The sequence below is a fragment of the Cupressus sempervirens genome, chromosome 10, assembly GCF_028749045.1.
Source record: "Cupressus sempervirens isolate cs-2001-9-10 chromosome 10, ASM2874904v1, whole genome shotgun sequence".
Lineage (NCBI taxonomy): Eukaryota > Viridiplantae > Streptophyta > Pinopsida > Cupressales > Cupressaceae > Cupressus > Cupressus sempervirens.
This window is the reverse complement of record NC_143127.1, coordinates 291,597,375-291,603,929: the sequence shown is the minus strand read 5'-3', so window position 1 is coordinate 291,603,929 and position 6,555 is coordinate 291,597,375.

Sequence of the window (6,555 nt, the reverse complement as noted above, 5' to 3'; positions counted from 1 at the left end):
CTAGTTACCATTCCCCACAAGCCACCTTACTCCCTCCTTTTGAAGGGTTCTATTTCTCATGATATTACCCTAGACTTTAGAGCCCATAGGAAGATCATTTCTCCAAGTACGGTGAGAGAAATTAAGATTACCAAGGTACTTAGCTCTCATAATATTACACCAATTAGAATCTCCCTTCATTAGATTCTACCCCATCTTTTTGAGAAGCACATTGTTTAGATCAGTCACCTCCCTCACTCCCAATCCTCCCCTATACTTAGGTTTACAGACTGTATCCCAACTGCCCAAGTTTAATCTTATCTTCTCACTTCCTTGAGACCAAAAGAAGTTACATTGAATTTTCTCCAATTTATTAGCCATACATTGAGTAATTTTGAGTAAGGATAGGAAGTACACTAGTAATCCTTGGAGAGAGGAGATTAGACGTTGTAGTTTACCTGCACTACTTAGAGTTTTTCCTTTCCATCAAATCAACTTTTTCTCCATTCTTTCCAAAATGCTATTCCAGAAGTTAATACTAACCTATTTCATAGTTAAAGGAAGACCCAAATAAGTATATGGTAACTCAACAACATTACAAGCTAGAATATTAATAATCCTTCGTTGAAGATCTAGAGGGGTATTAAAGAAGAACACTTTACTTTTGTCAAAATTGATCTTATGTCCCGCATTCATAGCATATATTTCCAACAGTGACTTCCAAGCTCTTGCTTCACCCATTGAAGACTCCCCACTAAGGAAGGTGTCATCCACAATTTGCTAGATCACTTCAAGAGGTAAAGTGGATGTAGGTTTAATCCCTTTGATTATCCCCCCCTCCCACTTCCTCATGAATACTCTCGCCATAACTTCAACCACCATAATAAATAGGTAGGGAGAGATAGGGTCACCTTATCTAAGAACTCTCTCCCACCCAAAGTTTCCCCAAGATGACCCATTAACCATCATAGAATAGTTAATAGTTTCCACAATTGATTTTACCATTCTAATAACCTTCTAACTTAGGCTAATCCTTTCCATAACTTTATACATGAAGGTCCAATTGATCCTATCATAAGCTTTAGAGATGTCCATTTTCAAGGTCATATCAGGATTACCACTTTTGTCCATAGAGTGCCAAAATTCATGCATCGTTATTGCTACATCCAGGATTTTTGGTCTTGAGACAAACCCATTCTGGGTTTTCCCAATAAACTTATGTAGTAGTAGCTTCAACCTATTCACCAAAATTTTAGAGAAAATCTTGTAGCTGGTGTTACAAAGGCTGATCGATCTAAAGTTAGAGAGAACTTCTAAGTCTTTAACCGTGGGAATTAGAGCAATAAAAGTTTAATTGAGCTATTTGAAAATTTTCCTAGTCCTAAAGAAGTCACGGGCCACTCGAAGGAGATCTAACTTGATAATCTCCCAAAAGTTGTGAAAGAACGCCAAAGGGAAACCATCAAGACCCAGGGATTTATAAGCTTTCATGGAAAACACAGCTCTATGGACTTCCTCCTCAATCACCATCTACACAAGCTCTTCATTCTCTTCAGTCAAGATCACAAAGGGCATAGCCTCAATCAACCACTATCGATCCTCCTCTCTAAAGTCCCTTTGTTCTTCCTTGAAGGAATTAATGAAGTAGGCCATCACCCAGTTCCCTATCTCTTCAAGTTTTCTTAGCTTCACATTATTGTCATCTTTAATGCTATAAATAGTGTTTCTATGTCTATGGATTAAAGTAGATATATGTTAAAATGCAGTGTTCCTATACCCCACTTTAATCCATAACTCCTTTGATCTCTGTTTCTAGTAAATCTCCTCTCTACTCAAAGTTTCCTTCCAAACTTTCATGTAATTCCCCTCTTCCTAGATCATGTTATCTATTGGTATGCCTTCCCCCATGGCTTTCTAGAGTTCAACTAACTTCCCTTCCACCTCCACCTTGGTCTTAAAAATGTCCCTCAAATACCTTTTTTTCTAGGGCACCACATTTCTCTTTACATTGTCTAGTTTAACAGAGAGTCTATACATTATTGTCCCTTCTATTCTTATCCCCCACCACTTAGCCACTCTAGAACTAAAATTACGATGGAATTGCCACATAATTTCATATCTAAAAGGTCTTGGCCCCCCCAAGGAATCTTCTTTCCAATTAAAAAGGAATGGGGCATGATCTGAAACCTTCATAGGTAGTCCTGTAAGAGAGGAGGAAGGTAATCCTTCCCACCCTGCTAGAACCAAAAGTCTATTCAGTCTGACTTGGATCAGGTCAACCCCTTTCTATTATTTGACCATGTAAAATTAACACCATGCATCTCCATGTCCAAAAGATCATTATTATTTATAAAGTCAACTAGATCCTTCATACTATTAGAAAAATCAATCATTCCTCCAATTTTCTCTGAAGGGTACAGGGGCAAGTTGAAATCTCCCATACAAAATTTATTCTTGTTTTGAGAAATAGAAACTAACAGCTCCTCCCATAATCTATATCTACCATTTCTCATGTTAGGGGCATAAACATTAATAATGTTCCATTTCTTATCACCTATCCTATGCTTAGTAATAAGATAGAACTTTGAACTATAGATAAGACTACCATTACTAGCATATGGGTTCCAGAAGGATGCCACCCCTCCTGAAGGACCTTCTGCTTGCTATAGAAAAATTTTGCCCAAGGCCAAACAAAACTTTCCATATTCACCAAGTTAACCATAGACATTTTAACCTCCTTGACGAACAGGATATCAATTTTTTGGTTTGCCAGTTGCTATTTGAGGGAAAACTGCTTACGAGGGTTGTTCAACCCCCTCATATTCCAAGATAGGAAAATCATTTCCTAGATTTTGTTAAGGATTCCAAAGTGGTATGTGTAATGTCCCCTTTTCAAATGTCCTCCAAAATCACTCTCAGTTCCAATTACAGTCTTATGAATGACCCTAAATATTCGTTTTATACTTAAAATTATAATTATTTCCAAGAAGATCACAAATCCTTTATATATATATATATATATATATAATTGATAACTTTGTATAAGATAAAAGACACTTGGGATTAGGTTCTCTTAATGATGTTTCTTCTTCTTTCCCTTATTAAAAGATTTATGCTCCTTCCTTAATTAATAAATAAACTTCCCAACTTTATATCCTCTTCCTATTAATCACTTTATGAAATTGACCCCCTTTTTTACTTTCCCCTTAAATCGTTGCGACTTACCCTTTTGCAATATTAAAAAGCCTCGACTTCTCCCCAAATATACGATATTTTTTTCTTCCTTATTCCATTGTCTTGTCTTGTATTTAGAAGGGGATAATTGGTATTATTACTCTTCACTACCTCTCGTTCCACATCTTAATGAAAGGTACAATAGTCTGTCTACTCCGTCCACTGGGTCTCGATGAGAATTGTTCCCTTGTTCAAAATGTTGCAGCCACTGTGGATTCATGATGACCTTCCCCTTCCCATGATTCAATCTTGGATGCCATCCTCTATGTTTTAATGCCGATGTCGATACTTTTCCTCAGTCCACGTGTTAATATGAATTCGGGGAAAGCTTGCTGAAATGTAATTCCATACTCCTTCCAAGTCATACTACCAACGTTTATATCCATGTGTACACTCACTTGAACGGGCGTGTCCCATAAAATTGGTTTAACAAATAATATGCATAGTCTACCATATATGGTTAGTTTGTTTTCTATTTTGTTTATTTATATTTAAATATCTATATTGAAATCTCATCGGTTTAAACTTTAAAATATGTATACTATATTATTTATTTATATGACTAATAATGTATACATATATATTATTATTATTATGAATAATATTAATTTAGAAATAATATAAATAATTAAATAGGATTATTACTATAGATTATATTATTATGGATAATATAGTTATAAATAAATAATAAGTAGTCTATGTAGTTTATCATTATTATTCTTTTTGTGAGTAATCAATAAGAGTATATGAATTGTTATATTTTATCTAATTATAAGATTCTCTTTAGGAGGGGTCATAATAGTATGCCTGCCACTTGCCACCTCCCTAGCCAACTGCTTGGCTTTCTTGGATTGTTTACCTAACTTTCCTACATCCAACTTCAACTCCACGATCACTTCAGGTTTCCTTGAAACCCTTTTCTGTCTTCTTTGTGTTTTTCACTTCTATTCTTTATTGTCTAGCTGGGCCAGATCCACCATCTTATTTGGCAACTCCTCCTCATTCCAACGAAGTACATTGGCAACCTATCCTTCTACCATGTCATTCACATCTCCCTTCTCCATAGCCTTGTCAGTGCCCCCTTAAAAGACCTCCTCAATCACCAGGTTTCTCAAATGGGTACTAAGAAGCTCCTCAATACCTTCTAAAAGGGGGAAAGAATCAATTTCTCCTTCCTCCAAACCCTCTATGTCCCCTTCTTGTGTGCAGAGTAACTCTAACCCTCAGACCGAGCCAGACATCCCCTCCAGCTCCTCCATTCTTACCCTCCCTATCCCAACTTGAGGGTTATCAATCAGCACCCTCCTAGAAGGGGGAGTTTTCTTCTTATCCTTATCCTTCTAAGGATTCATTTCTTGAAGTTCCCTCCTTCGAGAGAGAGTCACCTCCTTATCACCCTCAAGAGGCCTGTCCGCCGCCCCTCAGTCAGTAGGAGGAGGGGCTGTCATTACAAGATCTCCCTCAATTTTCACCTTAACCATTCTATCTGACTTCTTATAGTTCAGAAACAAATTCCCAAAAGATTAGCATTTTTAACAAAACACACTTGTGTTCTCATAAAAATGGGTTGAATCTTCTTACCCCATTTCGAGCTCAAAATGATAGACTCTGGTAATAAAGTACACACTGCCACATTAACACTAAACCTCACAAGGACAAATTAGGATCTCTACAAAGTAACTAAATCTGCTATCATAAAGTGTGCAAAGGAATCCCCAATGGATTTCAAGATCCTTGAATCCTAAAATTCAAGAGGAAGGCCTGGTAACCTAACCTAGACTGAAGCCATCATATCCTCAACTACCTTGAATTTAAAATAGAATAGGCTTCTTGACATGACCGAGACCATAACAGTTCCCTTCAACTTCCATCTCTGACTCACCCACTTCTAGACCATCTCAATCGATGGGCGGAAGGAAACAAATCTACCAATGAGGTAGAGTTGTAGATTGCTAGACACACTATTGACCAAGCTATCTGGAACCACAATTTCGACTCCCTCGTCATTGCTAATCACTTCATGGGATTCCACTAGGATGAGATCCTCCTTCTCACCAAGGACCACTTCCTTCCAACCTCGAGCCTTGTTATGGCTTGTTTGAATTTCTTGGCCTACCAACTTAGCCCTAGAAAGGCTCATTTGAATCTGCTAGCCCACTGGAAAAGCTGTTGACTCCACCGGTATCCCCCCAACAGGACAATTGGCGTTGACATTCCCCTTAGTAACCCTAGTCATAGTGAGAATGAGAAGCAGGTCTGGGCAAGGATCCGAGGCTAGGCTTGGCCCCTCAAGAGCATCCATGCACATCCAAAATTCAAAATATCTCTTGAGCAGGAAAATAGGTAAAAAGTTGGGGCTGTTACAAAGAAGAAAGTTAGAGAAAGAATACAATTATAAGACTATGTATTGAGATATGGTGTATCATTGAGACATTGAAACTACACCAGAAATAATGGAGTGAATATCTTCTATTGTAAGGAATTTTGAGCCTATATTACTACTGAGCCTTAAATAATTCAGGGTTATTGATTAAACAAGTTTTGGTAATATCTTCTATACTGTCACATGAAGCGATGTGAAACAATAGCATCAACTGGCCCATGCTTCTTCTATACAATAGTATTTTATTTTTGATTAAATTATTTCTCCAACACTTTTGCATTCTGTGTCTTGTACACTACAATGGTGGATGGGGAAAGGCACAGGAAAATACAAAACACCAAACACAATGTGCTACAACACAATAAAAAAATACTATATTTCATTCACGGTGATTTCAAATGAATACATAGTATCTTTTTATAGGTAAATGTGAAATGTATAATATTCTAGAGAAATCTAGCATTAGTTGACAAGGAAAAATATCTACAAACTTCTAGAAAATACTTCAGCTGACACAACCTAAACCTAAACCTAATAATCTAGAAACATCTAATGACGAACAATTAATTCTAAGTAGAAATTACTATTTCTAACACTCCCTCCTAATTTCTACTATCTATATCATGAATATTTACAATTTCCAATGCTTTCCTCAAAATCTCAAATTGTTCCTATGCTAAAGCCTTGGTGAAGATATCTACAAGTTTATCCTCTAATCTATAATGTTGTAGATAAATTTCTTTGTTATTAACCAGCTCTCTAATGAAGTGATACCTTGTGTCAATGTGATTTTTCCTCTTGTGAAACACATGGTTCTTTGAAAGGGCAATAGTAGAATTGTTATCACAATAGATTGTAATAGGTCCATCTTGAGCTTGCATTAAGTCTTTCAAAATCCTTCACATCCATATAGTTTGACATGCTATTGTTGTTCCTGCTATATACTCTGCTTTAGCTAG